Source organism: Symphalangus syndactylus, chromosome 14 (assembly GCF_028878055.3).
Source record: "Symphalangus syndactylus isolate Jambi chromosome 14, NHGRI_mSymSyn1-v2.1_pri, whole genome shotgun sequence".
Taxonomy (NCBI): domain Eukaryota; kingdom Metazoa; phylum Chordata; class Mammalia; order Primates; family Hylobatidae; genus Symphalangus; species Symphalangus syndactylus.
In genome coordinates, this window is record NC_072436.2 from 39534054 (window position 1) to 39552334 (window position 18281).

Sequence of the window (18281 nt, forward strand, 5' to 3'; positions counted from 1 at the left end):
TTTAAAGGGACAGCATGAAGGAGAACTTTGTTGTGATGGCACAGTTCTGTATCTTGATTGTGGCTGAACGTGCATCAGTCTACATCTGTGATAAAAATGGCATAGAACATCATACACACATGCACACACACACATTGTACCAGTATGAATTTCCTGGTTTTGATATTATACTATAGTTAGGTAAGATATTAATCACTAGGGAAAATCAGAGAAAGTGAACACGAGACATGAATCTTTAATTTTTTCAAAACAAGGTTTTTTGAAATGTTGTTCAATTGCATTCTGGCCTCTATGCTCTGTCGCCCGGGTTGGAGTGCAGTGGTGCGACCTTGGCTCACCGCAGCAACCTCTGCCTCCCAGGTTCAAGCGATTCTCCTGCCTTAGCCTCCTGAGTAGCTGGGACTACAGGCACATACCACTGTGTCTGGCTAAGTTTCCTATATTTTAGTTGAGACAGGGTTTCGCCCAGGCTGGTCTTGAACTCCTGACCTCAAGTGATCTGCCCGCCTCGGCCTCCCAAAGTGCTGGGATTACAGCGTGAGCCACGGCGCCTGGCCTGGTTTCTATGGTTTCTGATGAGAAATCTACAACCCTTTAAATAATTGTAATTTTATAAATAATATCATTTTTCATTGCTGCTTTGAAGATAATTCCTTTGTTTCTAGTTTTCAGTAGTTTCCTTATGATGTCTCTAAGTGAGAATCTCTTTGAGCTTATTCTGTTTGGGATTCTCTGAGCTTCTCAAATCTACAAGTTTATTTATGTGTTTTGCCAAATTCAGAAATATTTTTAGCCATATTTTTTTCAAATATTTTTCAGCTACTCACTCATTATCCTCTCCTCTTGGGACTTTAATGTTACAAATATTAAGCCATCATTTTCTGTCATTATGGGTCCTTCTGAGAGACATGTTTACTTTCCAAGAATTGTCAACTTTTTGTGAAATCTGCATTGTTAAACCCCAACCTGGAGGAACACCTGTACACAGTCACCTTCTCTGCATTAATTCTTGGGTTCCCAAACATGGCTAGTAACTGGTCAAAATGGGATTTCCCGGGTGTGTAGCCAGTTACAGTTCTGGGCCTCTATCACTTCCAGTATTGATCTCTTGTTGAAGAAATTTCACATTCCCAGCAGTGACTCCTCTATTCAAGGTCTCACATCCCTCTCACGGAGCAATGTGCTCCCCCTGTGCTGGTAGCAACCTCAGAAATGCTCCACACGGAGTGGCTAGAATCCTTGCCACCTTTTCTTTCCCTCCTGGTCTGCTAATGCTCCTCCTTTTCCCAACTAAACTCAGGGTTACTTGCCTTAGGATCTTGTTGCTTCCTTGAGAATCTTGCTCCAAATTTTATCCTCCCCACCTTCTGCTCCAGTGGCTTCTTTTCTTCCACTTGTAGTCATCCTCAGGCTCGTCCAAGACTTAAACAACAAGAACAAGAACATCAGCCTCCAGAATCTCCCTTAACCTTGCTCTTTCTTCAAGTTGGAGCTATCTTGTTGAAATTTTTCTGTCAGGACAGAATTTCTCAGTTACCCAATCCAAGAGTCTCTCTACATTGGTCCACCGTGTCTCTCTGTTATTGAAATGCTCTCCTCTGCTTCCCTCAGCTTCTCATACATCTCCTTCTCTTTCTGAGCCTTGGATCCTCCTCCACTGACTCCTCATTGCCTTTATCTATTTTTATAAGGTTTTTATTGAGGTATAACATGCCATATTAGTCTGTTTTGTTTTGCTGCACAGGAATACCTGAGAGTGGGCAATTTATAAAGGAAATATGTATATTTGGCTCATGGTTCTGCAGGCTGTACAAAAAGCAGGGCACCAGCATCTGCATCTGGTAAAGCCTCAGGAAGCTTCCACTTACGGCAGAAGGCAAAGGGAGAGCAGGCACGTCACGAGGTGAGAGAGGAGGAGGAGGAAGAAGAGCGGTGGGAGGAGTGCGCCTCTCTTAAGCAACCAGCTCTAGCATGAACTAATAGAGTGAGGACTCACTCATTACTGAGGAGAGGGCACCAAGCCATTCTTGAGGGGTCTGCCTCCATGACCCAAACACCTCCCAACAGGCCCCACTTCCAACACTGGGGGTCACATTTCAGAATGAGATTTGGAGGGAGCAACATCCAAACTACGTCACATGCATACAGTAAAGTGCATAAATATTAAGAGCTGGGTGAATTTTTGCACACATACATAGGTGTGACTACCACTGTGAATGAGATACAGGCCGCTCCCAGAAGCGCCTCTCTTTCCCTCCCCAGCCAATCCACATTCTCCCTTGCTCTTCAATAACCACTATCCTATCCACACAGATTATTTCTGCCTGTTCTAAAACTTCATATAAGTGGAACCATGTAGTATGTCTTCTTTTGAGTCTGCTTTTTTTTTTTTTTTTGAGACAGAGTCTCACTCTGTCACCCAGGCTGGAGTGCAGTGGTGCAGCCTCAGCTCACTGCAACCTCCACCTCCTGGGTTCAAGCAATTCTCTGCCTCAGCCTCCCAAGCAGCTGGGATTACAGGCACGTGCCACCATACCCAGCTAATTTTTGTATTTTTAGTAGAGATGGGGCTTCATCATCTTGGCCAGGCTAGTCTTGAACTCCTGACCTCAAGTGATCCACCTGCCTTGGCCTCCCAACGTGCTGAGATTACAGGCGTGAGCCACTGCACCTGGCCGAGTCTGCTTTCTTTTATACAACATGATGCCTGGTGGATTCACCCATGTTTCTGTGTGCATCTGCAGTTCATTCCTTTTTATTGGTAGGTAGGATTCCATTGTGTGAACACGCCATGATTTGTTTACTCATTCCACTCCTGATGGACATTTGAGTTTTTTCCCCTTAGGCTTTTTGTAAATTCAGCACCCTTCCATATTTTGTCTTCATCTTTCTTCAAGGTATCTCTTTTCTTTTTTTTTTTCTCAAAATGGTCCAGAACAATAGACATTCAGCCTTCCCTGGAACCGGCCTTTTCCTGCCACCAGAGCAGTAGCTAACACAGTTTCTGGCATCAGGAGGTTAAGTCAAAGTTATCAGTCAAAACACACCGGGAGAGAAAGTGGAAATTGGTACGCAGCAGTGTATAATTAAGCAATTGCAAGCTTTGGGAGGCATGAAGGGGAATCTCGGGGCCAGCCTCTCAGCTGTGAAGTTCTGCAAGTAGAGTCCATGGCAAGGGGGGCAGCAGGCACAGCGGACACCTCGTCACTGCAGCTCTCTGAGCCCTGCAAGTCTCTAGGCTGGGGCTGGGCTCCCTGGCCTTCTGCCTAGAGCCCTTAGGCAACCAAAATGAGAGCCCAAGAGAGCCAAGAGCCACAGGGTTATTTTTCTAAGACGTAAAGTGAATTATGTCATCCACTCAGACCTCTTTGTCCAAGAGCACAACCTCGAGTCTCCTCCTTCAAGACCCTCAGATAGATCTTCCCAGAAAAAGAGTAGGGGGAAGAGAGAGGAGGAGACACTGGAGCCACAGGGCTGGAGCAGTTGGATGGGCCTCTGACAGCAGAGGGAGGGGCGATTGCATAGGGAAGCAGAGAGGGACAAAGTGCGTTATGCTTGAGAGAGCTTGAGGGCTACAAAGCTCAATGTTTATGTGAATATAATCAAAGGAAAGGGGAAAGATTTGGGAGAGAGACACCCGAGAAAACCCCAAGAAGCCACAAGACCTAGACAACAACTGCCAATCTGGTAATGACTGGGTGTGCTGTGGAGTTGGTGTTTATCCCAGACAAAGCCAGTGCTTTCCCGAGATCTGGTGACAATTTTGGGCACATATATTTAGGGAGGAGGACAAGCCCTGGGAAGAGGTTTTGAGTCAGGAGACCTGGGGTTGGGCCTCAGCCATGTGGTCTGCTGCCCTCCAGCTCTGACAGCAGAGTCCCTTCTGCTGGCAGAGTCTCTGCGTGTGAGTGGCAGCAGGCCAGCCCAGCTCAACTGGCTCTTCTGGATCTAAGAGGTCTGGCTTCTCAGGCCCAGGCTTGCAAAGGCTCTGGCTGAACTTCGTAGTGACCTTGCCAGCGCACACCTGAGCCACACCTCATTGCTTTTGAGTATAGCTGAACCTCAGGCAAGGTTTGGTTTTATTCCTAACTTACTGCAGAACAGAGGAAGTCAATTTAGAGTCAAATCCTCACGAGGCTTCTCTTATTCCAGGGTATTTATTTGCTTGATGATTTTGAACCGTTTATTTGGACACACAAAGTTCTATCTGGGAAAGAATGATTGGCTCCAACATCCTCAGACAATGCTAGTTTTAGATGCTGATAGGATCTCTAACAGGAGGCAAAGAAACGTAACACCCAGCCAGACAATTGCAAAGTTGAATGTGAGAGTCTAGCTTTTTGAGAATCCTTCTAAAAGCCATGCGATAAGGAATTGTCACAGTGAGGATAACAAATTCACATCTAAGGGATGAAGGTAAAACTTACTCCGATGCTCTGCAAATGGCTGTAGGGGGTTGCTCTTCCTGGGGAGCACCCCTCAGACTTGGAGTCACTGCATCTACTTGATTTAACTGAAGCAAAGGTGATGTATTCATCAACAAACTGTGACATAATTAAAAAGAGATCTTGTGTTGACAAAGATGCTGATGCTGTAAAGAAGGTGAGTAATGTGGGAAAAAGCAACGTTTCCAAACTCATGTAGTATTTATTTTATTATTTTATTTTATTTTATTTTATTGTTTGAGACAAAGTCTTGCTCTGTCACCCAGGCTGGAGTGCAGTGGCGCAATCTTGGCTCTTTGCAACCTCTGCCTCCCAGGTTCAAGCCATTCTCCTGCCTCAGCCTCCCAAGCAGCTTGGACTACAGGCATGCATCACCACACCTGGCTAATTTTTTGCATTTAGTATAGATGGGGTTTCACCATGTCGGTCAGGCTGCTCTCAAACTCCTGACCTCAGGTGGTCTGCCCGCCTCAGCTGCCCAAAGTGCTGGAATTACAGGCGTGAGCCACGGCACGGGGCCTATTTTATTTTATTTTTTGAGACGTAGTCTTGCTCTGTCACTCAGGCTGGAGTGCAGTGACAAAATCTCAGGTCACTGCAACCTCTGCCTCTCAGATTTAGGCAATTCTTGCACCTCAGCTTCCCAAGTAGCTGGAACTACAGGCACCCACCACCACACCTGGCTACATTTTTGTACTTTAGTAGAGTCAGGGTTTCACCATGTTGTCCAAAGTGGTCTCAAACTGAGCTCAGGCAATCTGCTCGCCTCGGCCTCCCAAAGTGCTAGGATTACAGGCATGAGCCACTGTGCCAGGACATACTCATGTAGTATTTTAAATATGCACGAGTAACTATGTTGCTAGTTAAACAGATATTTGACTATTCTCTCCATGCCAAAAATCGTTTAGAACATCACTTAAAATTTTTCTCATTGAAAAAGTCACATACACAGTTATATTAAAATCAGCGTATGCTATATTCTCTAATCTAGAAATAGAAAATGTCCAAGATATCTGACTAGACCTAGCCTGTGCAGTTCTATGGAATCCCTCTGAATCAGCTGCTACTCTGAAGAAGACCACCACACACAAGATGGACCCAGCCCACCCTTGGCCTAGGCCCTGGTGCACCTAACTTCAGTGTAGACCCACCCCTTCATCAACTGCTCTGGAGTGATTCTTCAATCATGTCCCATGGTCCCTGAGGCAGATGCCACACAGGTTGCAGCGGAAGATCTTCAGATGACTTGGTGACAGGTTCATGACCATCTAGTTTCAAGGTGGGCTGTCAGGCAAGTACCAAACGGGCTCTGTGGGACCAGAGTGTAGGTGTGAGTGTGAAGTTGGAGGCAGTGGAAAGAAAGCAGAGTGACTGTCTCCATGGTGCTGGCAACAAAGAGTGGCAAACCCACATTTTGGGTCTTTCCTCTTCTATCTTTCTCACTGGCTACTGTCATCTGTAAAGAGCTCCAAGTCTTCATGCATAGAAAGCATTCAATGGGCAAGGAAGGCCCAGTCCCTACACTGGGGGATCTCCTGGCTCTACAGTTCAGAGACCTACAGCTAGAAGGACAAAGTTTGCCCTCTAGTGATTTCTTCATCATCAGCCAGTTTTCCCTGAAATGTGACTGACTCACGTTCAGGGGAGCTGATATTCTAGTTGGAAATGGGGAAGGGGAGACAGAATTGTGAGGAGGGTTGTTCTCCATTTTCAAAATAAAGAACTTTGACTACTGCACTTCCCCAAATGAGGCTTTCTCTCCAGGCACATCTTCTGGTTCACAAACTGCTCAAGAAGGGCGGGAAGGGTCACTGCAAATCCCATCCCATTGTTCCTCCAGATCCAGCTTCCCAGAGATTAGAGTCAGCTCATCTGGAAAGGAGCCTGTGGGATCAGCGAAGTCCTAGTGTAACACATTCCAAAGAACACCTCTGATTCATTACTCTTTGGAGACTGGCTCCCATTAGCAATTACTGGAAATAATGGCTGTCCATGGAGCAGGGCCGGGAGTGTGGCGTGCAGTGAGGATATCATAGGGTGAGCCACTGATGTGTGGATATTAACCCAGGAGCCCACGAAGGCAACAGCTATGGGCCTGGTAGGATCTGAAGATTTCTTCTCCAGTGGCTCCTGGAGGCCTCCCTGCATTGGTTTGTGTATCTATATCCTCAACATTGAGAGTGTCCAGCTGGGATTAGTGTCTACCTCTAGTCTTGGGTCCTTGGTCCCTCAAAGGTACATGGTACCTCCAGCTGCAGAAAACATGGGGGAAGAGCTACATGACAAGTCATAAGAAGCTCTCTGGAAATATCTCCCAGGTGCCCTCTTCTAAAAAGAAATGCTTCTCTGTCAAAGCAGACCTCCTTGTGGGTCCCTGGGCCTTCCTATCTAGGCTAGGCTCTGGATGTCTACACCAGCCTTGTAGGCACACCCCTTCCCAGTGCTGAGAGGCTGTTTACAGCAGGGCTGCGCATCCTTTCTGAGGCCAAAACTGAAACAACAACAGAAACAACATAAAACCCCCTTTCTGAACCACAGCTCTGGCTTGGCATGTAATTTTTGAGAATATACTTCTCTATTCCTTGAATGGTTACCTTTGTCTTTATGGCCCTGCTATTTATATGCGCTGAGAACTCTCCAGAAACTCCTTTTCCAAGAAATGAGCTAGCCCGTCAGTGGCCATGTTTACAGAATTTCCTGTTTTCATGATATCTGAAGAGGACAAAACTTTGGAACCTTCCAAAATAATCAGGGTTTCTGACAAACCTTGTGGACCAATGTTACTGCATTCCAACTACGTGCAAACTACCTGTCACGTCCAAACCTCAAAGCCCAATTCCTTACTCTTTAGTTATTTCCTCCCCTTTCCCCCAGTGCTGTAGCTATGGTGTGAGAATGGAGTTTCCACTTGGCAGCTGAGATCTGGAGTTAGAGTGGAGAAAAGTGGATCAATTTCACCTCTCCCCTATAGACATAAGTATACATGTACATATACCTGGGCCCATTTGAGGACAAGCCATCCATTATGCAATGAGTTTAATAGGTGGCACTCCAGTCCTGGTGAGTGTTGTGGTACAGTGGCAACAAAAAGAGGTCTCTGGAGCCATAAGGACAGAATCCTGGCTCCATTAGTTGTGAGAAGTGATCACGTACTCACTGAGTCTGTTTCTTTATCTGTGAAATGGATTGTTGTGAGGACAGAGATAACATATGATCACATGTTATGGGATCAATAGATGGCAGCAGCTATTGGTGATGATGATGTCATTTTCATCATTAATGTCATCATTGTCATCATTGTCATGGCTAGTAAGCCTACAGATCTTTAAAAAATAGCTCCTGGGCTATAAACTAATTTCCAGCTAACATTCTTACCGGGCCAAAGTAATGTTAGGTCTAAATTTTTCAGGTTCTGGGTCTGAGCTACAGAGATTTATACACTGCATGCTGTTGTCAGCAAAGATTATAGGCTCTGCCCCATGTGTGAGTGCACATGTGTATGTACACAAGGCCTCCTATAGAAAATGCACTGTCCATTGTGCCACAGAGCCAGCTAGGCCTTCTATAGAGAATGAAGTCGATCTCTTCCTGCACCTTCATGGGTTAAAGAAGGCAGGATGAAAATATTTATTCTCTTTTTTCAGGATCTCACCATCAGATTAGCCACCCTTTGACTGCTGAGACATTTAAGAGTTTCAACACACACACACACACACACACACACATACACACACACTTGCACACAGGACAACTATTTGGAGGCAAATAAAGCAGGCAGATTCTGGAGAAGAGTCAACACTTACAAAAAGAGAATGGCAGATGACCCAGATGTTGGAATTAGCAGGTAAGGATTTTAACTATGTTCAGTCATGTAAAGGGAAAGATGCTCCTAATGAATAAAAAGTTGTAAAATTTCATCAGAAAAATACAAACTATAAAAAGCAACCAAATAAAAATTCTAGACTCAAATGTGAAATATCTGAAATAAAAATTCATCCCCTAGCAGAATAGAGACAACATAGGGAAGAGTCCATGAACTTGAAAAGGGATCAAATGAAAATGAGCCAATCTAAAGAAAAGAGAGAAAAATGGCAGAGAAAAAATTGAACAGTCTCAAGGACTGGTTCAAAAATATTAAAATGTCTAACATAGGAGTAATTGGAGTTCTAGTTACTCTAGTAATTAGTGCTCTTACTTCTAGGAGGGGAGAGAGTAAATGGAGCAGAAATAAATTCCCAAATATGATGAAAGGTATAAAACTTTTGATTCAAGAAACTCATCATACTCCAAGCACAGTAATACGTAGAGACATCATAGTTATACTGCTGAATTTATAAATAAGGGAAAAAAGATTGAAATCAGCTAAGTAAAAATGGCACATCACATGAAACAAAGAAGCAATATTTGCTGATTTCTGATAAAAAATGGAGGCCAAAAGATAGTGAAACAACATCTTTAATGTGCCAAAAACATTGTCAAACATTGTCAACCCAGAATTCTACATATAGCAAAATTATCCTTCAAGAATGAAGGCAAAATAAAGACATTTCAGAAGGCTAAGAGAATTCATCACCAGTAGACCTGTATTATAAGAAATACTAAAGGAAATTCCTTTAGTATTTCCTGAAGGGAAATGATATTGTTGGAAATAGTGAATTTTTAGATAAATAGAAAAGACTGGTGCTTTTTCTCTTAATTTATTTAAAATACATGTGATTGTTTAAAGCAAAATTTATGTCTTATGGGGTTTGTCACTTAGATGTGATGCATATGAAAATTACAGTATAAAGAGTGATTAGGGATGGGTGGTTTTATATAACTGCAAGGTTTAAGTAGCACAATCTTTTTTTTTTTTTTTTTTTTGAGACAGAGTCTCGCTCTGTTGCCCAGGCTGGGGTGCGGTGGCGTGATTTTGGTTCACTGCAAGCTCCGCCTTCCAGGTTCACGCCATTCTCCTGCCTCAGCTTCCTGAGTAGCTGGGACTACAGGTGCCCGCCACCACGCCTGGCTAATTTTTTGGTTTTTTTTTAGTAGAGACAGGGTTTCACTGTGTTAGCCAGGATGGCCTCCATCTCCTGACCTTGTGATCTGCCCACCTCAGCCTCCCAAAGTACTGGGATTACAAGCGTGAGCCACCACGCCAGGCCAAGTGGCACAATCTTTAATAGATTGTGAAAACTAAGGGAAATGCATTGTAATCTCTACACAATCAATAAAAAAAGCAAAGAAGTGGCTGGGCGCGGTGGCCCACACCCGTAATCCTAGCACTTTGGGAGGCCAAGGAGGGTAGATTGCCTGAGCTCAGGAGTCTGAGACCAGCCTGGGCAACATGGTGAAATTCTGCCTTTACTAAAGTACAAAAAATTAGCCAGGCATGGTGGTGGGCACCTGTAATCCCAGCTACTTGGGAGGCTGAGACAGGAGAATCACTTGAACCCAGGAGGTGGAGGTTGCAGCGAGCTGAGATCATGCCATTGCATTCCAGCCTGGGTGACAGAGTGAGACTCTGTCTCAAAAAAAAAAAAGTAAAGAAGTATAGCTAGAAAGCCAATAGGTAAATCAAAAAAGAATTCTAAAATATGTTACAATAAGTTTAAAAGAAAGCAGAAAAAGAATAAAGGAACAGAAATCAGAAGGGATGTAGTCAGAAAACAAATGGTAAAATGAAAGACACATATCCAAATGTGTCAATAATTACTTTAAATGCTCATGGACTAAAAACTCCAATTAAAAACAAAGATTGTCAAAATGGATAAAAAAGCTTTCCATAAGAGATGCATTTTAAACAGAAAGAAACACATATATTAAGAAGAAATAAATAGAAAAAGAAATACCATGAAAAGAGTATAAGAATATAGCACTGTTGAAGTGGCTATATTATTATCAGATGACATTAAATTCAAAATAAGAGTATTGCCAGACATAGAGTGGGATATGTTATAATGATAAGAATTAAGAATTAATTCATCAGAAGACATTATAATCATAAATGTATATAGGCCTAGTAACAGAGCTTCAAAGTATATGAAGCAAAAATGACAGAATTAAAAGAAGTAGACAATCCCACAATCATAGTTGGAAATTTTAACATCTCTCAATGACTGTTGATAGAAAAACTAGGCCTAAAATCAGTTCAGATATAGATGATCTATGTAATACCACCATCACCTTGACTTAATTAATATTTATAGAACACTACACCCAACCATTGCAAAATGCACCTTCTTCTCAGGTGCACATGGAGCTTTGTCAAGGTAAAGCATATGTTAATCCATAAAATAAGTCTTGATGAGTTGGAAAGAATTGAAATCCTACAGAGCATTTTCTCTGACCACAATGGAATTAAGTTAGAAATCAGTAACAATAAGATATCTAGGAAGACTCCACATGTTTAGAGTCAAACAACTCACTTATTAAAAAAAACCCCATGAATTAAAGAAGAAATCACAAAGAAAATTAGAAAAGCTTTTGAACAGATGAAAATGAAAATGTTACATATGAAAATTTATGAGCTCTAATTAAAGCAATGTTTAGAAGGAAATTTAGAGTTTTACATGCTTACATTGGAAAGAGCAAAGGTCTAAAATCCATAACCTAAGTTTCCACCTTAAGAGTCTAAAATGAGGGAAGAAAGAAAGAAGAAAAAAAGTAAGAAAGGAAGGAAAGAGGAAAGGAGGAAAGGAGGGAGAATGGAAGGAAGGGGAAAAATACAAGAAAAGGAAAGAAAAAAAAGAAAACCCAAAGTAAGTAGAAAGGAAAGAAATTCTATATATAATACAGAAATAAATGAGATAACAACAAAGAACAGAGAAAATTAACAAAGCCAAAAGTCTGTTCTCTGAAAAGATCAACTCTAGCTAGACTAATCAAGAAAAGGAGAGAGAACACAAATGATCAATATCAGAATGAAAGAGGGGCTATCACTGAAAATGCTACAAGCATTTAAAAAAAGTATAGAAACATTATGCTAACCAAATAGACAACTTAGATGAAATAGACAAATTCCTTGAAAAACACAATGTGCCATAACTCAAGTATGAGAGGAAATTGAATTGAATTGAATTTATTTATTTATGTTTTGAGACAGGGTCTTTCTCTGTCACCCAGGCGTAAGTGCTAAGGTGTTATTCCAGTCACTGCAGCCTCGACCTCCTGGGCTCAAGTGATTCTCCCACCTCAGCCTCCCAAGTAGCTGGGAGGTGCATACCACCATGCCCGGCTAATTTTTGCATTTTTTGTAGAGACGGGTTTTTATCATGTTGTGCCAGGCTGATCTCGAACTCCTGAGCTCAAGAGATCTGCCCACCTCAGCCTCCCAAAGTGCTGGGAATACGGGCATGAGCCACTGTGTCCAGCCAAAATGTATTACTTTAAAAAATCTTCCACAAAGAAAAGTTTGGTCAAGATTGTCTCACTAATCCTGTAAAACATTTAAGGAAGAAATATAATAGTATCATTATTTCACAAACTCTTTCAAAAACAGAGGAGGCAAGAACACTTACCAACTTATTTTAGGTAGTCTTAACTATTGCAATAATGTAAGTAAAAAACAAAATAAAGGCATAAAGATTTTAAAAAGAAGAATTGTAACTTACTCCACACGATGTGATTATTTATGTGGAAAATCTAAAAAATTGCGAGAAACAACTATTACAACTAATACATCAATTGAACAATGTCACAGGATACAAGGTTAATATTAAAATATCAATTATACTTTTATATATCAGCAGCAACAATTTGGGAAATGAAATTAGAAAAACAATTTTATTTACAGCGTCTTCAAAAAGCATAAAATACTCATGAATAAACAACAAAAGATGGGCAAGATCTCTATGTTGAGAACTAAACCGTTATTGAAAGAAATTAAAGAAGACACACACACACACACACACACACACAGTATCATGTTTGCTGATTGGAAGACTCAATGTTGTTGAGATGTCAGTTCTCCACAAATTGATCTGCAGAGTTATTGCAATCCCAGTAATAATGCTAGCAGGAATCTGTTGTAGAAATTTACAAATTGATTCTAAAATTTATATAGACATACAAAGAATCTAGCATATCTATAACAATCTTGAATTAGGAAAATAAATCTGGAGTGCTCAAACTACATGACTTTAAAACATTATAGTACCGACATTGTTGGTTTTATAATCAAGACTGTATGTTACTGGCATAGGGACTGACAAATAGATCAGTGGATCTGAGAAGAGAGCTGGAAACAGGCCTATGATTACATGGTCATTTGTTTGCCAAAGGTGCCAAAGCAATCAATCCGTGGAGGAAGAAAAGCCTTTTCAAAAAATGGTGCTGTATTAACTGGATGTTCAGATGGAAACGCACAAACAAAGAAAACTTTAACTTATTTCTCATATCAAAAACAAAAATTAATTCTAAATTATTGCAGAGCTAAATATAAAATCATAAAACTTTTAGAGAAAATGTAGGAGAATATCTTCATAACCTGGAGATAGGCAAATGTTTATAGACAAACAGGCCACAGAAAGCAATAAACGTAACAGAAAATGAATAAATGTGTCCCTGTCAAAATTAAAAGCTTCTGCTGATAAGTGATACCATTAAGAAAATAAATAGGCAAGCCATAGATTAGGAGAAAATATTTGCAAAACATCTGAAAAAAGATTGAAATCCTGGGTTTATGAAGAACCCTTCCAACTCAATAATAAAAAGATAATCAATCAGAAATGAATGAAACAGTTTGAATAGACAGTTCACAAAAAAATACACAAATAGCCATTAGGGATATGAAGAGACACTTATCGTTACTCATCAGGGAGATAAAAATTAAAACCACAGTGAAATACCACTACACTTTTAACTTAAAGAATAACTATCACCAAATATTAGTAAGGTTGTGGTAACTTCTTATAAAGCTATAAAAACACCTACGTCCTTGACCCAGCAGTACCACTCCTAGGGTTTTTCCCAAGAGAAATGAAAATTATGTTTACAAGAAGACTCACGGAGAGGAGAACTGGAAACATCAGATGTTCACCAACAGGAGAACCGATAAGCAAACTGAGCGTCATAGAATGGAATATCACTCAGCAATAAAAAGGAGCAGTTCAAGATATTCTCATGCCTCAGCCTCCTGAGTAGCTGTGAGTACAGGGATGCATCACCATGCCTGGATAATTTTTGTAGTTTTAGTAGAGACAGGGTTTTGCCATGTTGGCCAGGCTGGTCTCAAACTCCTGGCCTGAAGTGATCCGCCCACCTCGGCTTCCCAAAGTGCTGGAATCACAGGTGTGAGCCACCGTGTCCGGCCTACAAATAACTTTTTAAAATTAAAAATATGGTTCCCAGATGCAAATACAATGCGTGTGCTTTGCCCGAATCACTTAAAAATAGACATTTTTAGAGTATCAGGCATCCTTTGATTTACTAATATTTATTGATTGCCTAAGATATAAGGCACAGTGAAGCTGGCAGATACACATGTATCTCCTCGCCTTCAAGGAACTTAAAATGGGCATGAAAAGTGGTCCACAGGAAATTGAAACCATGAAAGAGGTTTTAAATAATGGACTTGATGACTGTATATATATATGTTATAGACAAAAACCCAAACAGCCGTCTCTCTTGCTCTCTCTCTCTCCCCTTCCTATCCCATTCCCTCTCACCTGCCCAGCATCACCCAGACTCTACTATTTCTCTAACTCATGATACAGGGAAGTCAGGTGTAGTGAGCGTGGCCAGGGTGAGTGGATGTTTGAATGGACTCAGCCTGACTCTGGGAACATGTTAGGATCTTTGAGGAACCTTCTGAGCCTTGCATCCGCATGCAAGGTCGCAACTACAGTGCAGCCTGTGGCTTTCCTGACCCTGCCTGCAGCTGGTGTGAGGAATGGCCCCTGGTAAACATGTTTTTCTTGGTTCCAGGCGTGCTTTTCCCCACAGCTGTTCTCTTCTGGCATCCAGGTTCAAAAGCATGACCTTGGTCTTCTCCTTCCCTGGGGGCCCTACTCCGGGGCTGTGTGGTTCTTGGACCCTCGGGCTGCTTTCCACCAGAGGCTCCCTTGCTCTTCCCACCGGGAAGTATATATGTTCACAGGGCCTGCGAGGGCACAGGAGCCACTGAGGGAGCCTTCTCCCAGGGTTCTGTGGTTGAGGGCAGATGAGAAAGCTGAAGGCCAGGGATGAGGGATCCTGGCAGGTCCGCTCCATGAGACATCATCTACTCATCCTTCTCCTCCTCCCGTGATGTGGGCAGGCCCACGCTCAGATGCAATGATTTTGATACTCTGAGATTAAGCTTCCACTGCAAGAAAATGGGACTCAAAGCAGAAATTATGCTGTTACTCACCAAAATGAAGGCTGTGGTCTTATACCAGGGAGCCATCAACTCAGATTTCTACACCCTACTCCTACATGATGGAAGCTCCATTAAAAAAAAAAAGTACACAAATAAAAACAAACAAAATACCCAAAACAGAACAGATAGAACCAACAAAAGAACAGGGATAAAAACAAAAATCCCTTCGATTTCCTTTTTGACTGTTTTTTCTTGTCCTATAGGAGACTGACAGCCAGTTGTTGGAAAGAGCACTGGACAGGGAGTCTGGAGAGCTCATGCCTCTTTCCCATTGTGGGACCCCAGGCAGATCACAGCCCTTCCTGGGACCTCCATCTCCTCCTCATCTGCTCCAGCTCCCTTGAGATGCCATGACTGATGAAGCTGCCTTGGCCATCATATGGTACACATCTGTGGGATTAAAGAAGGCATCTCACAGGAAGGGTGAAGAGTCACAGCAGCTGAGCACTTTCTGCATATCAGGCCTCGGCTAACTGCCTGTGTGAGACAGGAATGCCATTTTACAGATGAGGAAACTGAGGCTTAGAACATTAAGTACCATGCCTGAGTGAATCAGGATTTGAATCCACATGGACGTTGGGCTTTCACATACCTTGGCCCAGGCACAGTTTGAGACTGAAATTAAGAAATTGCGTTTCACACCATTTTTGTTGGTTTGGTGGTCATAGTTGCTGTTTTTCTGCCATAATTAGAATCCTGCTGGAACCACACCCACCGCACTTGAAAGGTATTACTCTAGTGCACTTCAGTGTTTGCTCCTGGGGAACGCATTATACCTCTGGGAGGCAAGATGCTTTAACAAGGAAGCACAACTGTAAAAAGAGTGTCTGTTGCTTTCTGGATAAAGTATCAGTCATTTGATTCCAGTTTGCTAATCTCAAATGTAACTTTTAAAATACATTTGTGATTTATTTTCTGAGAGTCAGGTGGAGTCCCGCATTTGTGGGACTTCACTTTTGTTTGCAAATACCATACCTTGAATAAAAATGTGGTGTGGAGCAGGCATGATGCCTTCACCAGTGTAGCCGAAGACATGGGCTGTCCTCCCTGGGTCTCCTTTCTGGCCTGCCTGTGGAGGAAAGGGTGGAGGTCAATGTAGGGACCAACCAGGGCCTGGGTGTGGGGAGAGTTGATAAGGTGGTGATCCCATGGACCTAGGTACTGGAAGAGAAACAGGCAAAACTAGAAGGAACTAATTATCATTCAGTAGAATGTTCCTGGTGAGGATGTGGACTTTCTTCAATTATCCAGAATTGAATGAATCAGTTCCCTGACAGATTGATCAACTCAGCCTTTCTTACCTGGGACTTTCCTGGCTTTAAAACCCAAAGTTTCCTGGGAAATTTCTCTGTTCAGGAAAACTGGGATGGTTAGTCACCTTACCTGGGACCCAGGCTTGGCCACTGAATCTCCAACTACACCTATTCACCTATTTTACAGCAAGGCGATTGAGGGAGGTTTGTGTTGACGTTAGAATTGTGAACATGGTGACTTGAGCTGTAATTTTGTTTCTGGGGCCATGGGATTGTTTTCAGTCCCTGGACTTGGGACCTTCATGGACCCCATCTCTTTCTAACGCTGTAGGTGCTGTCAGCCCCTGCTGTAGGCTTGGGAATACCCTTTCTGGTTAAACAATGAGGATGGACAGAGCATAGAATAGCCTCTTGGTCCTGGTAGCCAGTGTGCAGAAGACGGTCCTGAACCTCACGGTGCTCCTCCTTTCTGACCTCGGGCAGAGGCCATCCTACAGACAGGAATTTGGAGCCCCAGCTGGAATAGGGTTGGTGCCCCACCTCTACTCCTTGGTTCTAGAAAAGTCAATCCAAGAGTTAGGCATGTTGTATAGCACCCATTCCCCATATAGTCATATAAGTGTCTGTTTTCAGCACAAGATAGACCCTCTTTCCACTCTGTCCCATGAGGGCCAATTCCCCGATTCTCCAAGCTCCCCCGAGAGAGGCAGAGGCCCCTGTGAGAAGCTGAGCTTTGAGGGTGTCCCTTTCCTGGGAGAGCCATTTTGTATCAATGGAAGCAGAAAACACCAACTGGGGGACAAAAGAGATTTAAGTGGGCCCACCTAATACAGCACATTAATACATGCGGATACAATGTTAATCTAAAAGAGACCCTGTTCATAGATGATTGTGCAGCACTAAAAGCATCTGAAATTTTAGTCCTAATTTAACTATTTTTTTAAGTTTTTTGTTTGTTTGTTAGTTATTGTTTTGTTTTGAGACAGGGTCTAGCTCTGTTACCCAGGCTGGAGTGCAGTGGTGTGATCCCGGCTCACTGCAACCTCTGCCTCCTGGGCTCAACTGATCCTCTGGCCTCAGCCTTCCAAGCAGCCAGGACCATAGGCGTGCACCACTGTGCTTGGCTAATTTTTGTATACATATATATTTTAGTAGAGACTGGTTTCGCCATGTTGGCCAGGCTGATCTTGAACTCCTGGGCTCAGGTAATCCACCCACATTGGCCTCCCAAAGTGCTGGGATTACAGGTGTGAGCCACTGCACCCCTCAATTTAACTCTTGAAAAGTGCAAAAATACTCTGTTCAGGAAAAGGCAGGTAGAGAAGTGCTGACACTTAAATGAGCTTAAAAGGTGAAAACTGCATCCATGGCACTAGCAAAAAGGGAAAGCCTATTAACAAAGAACACAGGCTTCACTTCCCAAAGTGGAAAGACAACACTAGCAGGGACTTCGTAGCCTCCTTGATAAAACAAAATGAAAGGCAATATAATTTAAAACCATCCTATCAGTATTATTGGATGTAGTTCAGATTATGAAGTCATGGTACTGTTGAGAAAAAACAGCCACCAGATTCTCTTCTTTATGGGCCTGTGGGGCCAGGATGGGGAGATACAGTAAATCATAACACAAGGTCAGTTTTGATTTTCTACTCTCAGACTGAAAAAAGTATATGGAGTTTGATGTTTGTTTTGGCTAAACCAAATGCTTTTTCAGTAAAATTAATGTTGAATGAATTATAAATAGGCTTTAATATTGAGGGCAGTTGCAAGGAGGTAAAGGGAAGAAGAAGTCACATTCCAGGCATCCGGGACAATTTTTGGTGTGTGGAACCTAACGTGCAATAGGCACTTATAACATGTTTGCTAATTAGATGAAAGCAGTCTTATGTTTCTAATTTGGAGACAAAGGTATAGTGCTAAGCACACAGTAGGCATTCAAATAAATCCTTTTTGTACTGAACTGCAAGCTTGACTGAACAAGCCTTGCCAGCTTTTGCTACCTCTGAATTCCCTTTCCTAATCTATTTTTCTCTAACTGATACTCAGACATGAGAATCAAGTTACCTTATGTCATTAGAGCACAAGGAATATTCCTGCTGCTACAGCCTAAGAAATTTGGTCTCTCTCCCAGACCATCACTCACACACACAAAAGAAGTGCAAACTGCACACTAACCCATCTCCTAACACAAGTCCTAGTCCTAACCCAAGTCCAAGGTCATACACTCCTGACTCAAGAGCA

The 18281-nt window shown here is 42.4% G+C and overlaps 2 long non-coding RNA genes across 2 annotated transcripts in view; one reads left to right on the plus strand and one right to left on the minus strand.

Annotated features, from left to right (window-relative positions):
- Window positions 1-1311: 1311 nt before the first annotated feature.
- LOC129461905 (uncharacterized) overlaps window positions 1312-18281 on the minus strand; it is a 266171-nt gene continuing 249201 nt past the window's right edge. Inside the window, exons 4-5 of the long non-coding RNA XR_008650719.2 lie at window positions 15763-15856; window positions 1312-1422 (exon numbers count right to left, since the gene is read on the minus strand). This is a non-coding gene — a long non-coding RNA (uncharacterized lncRNA). The remainder of the gene's footprint in view (window positions 1423-15762; window positions 15857-18281) is intronic.
- On the plus strand, window positions 1430-8389 carry LOC134732350 (uncharacterized). The gene is made up of 3 exons (XR_010115405.1): window positions 1430-1903; window positions 5437-5724; window positions 8090-8389. It is a non-coding gene; the product is annotated as an uncharacterized lncRNA (long non-coding RNA).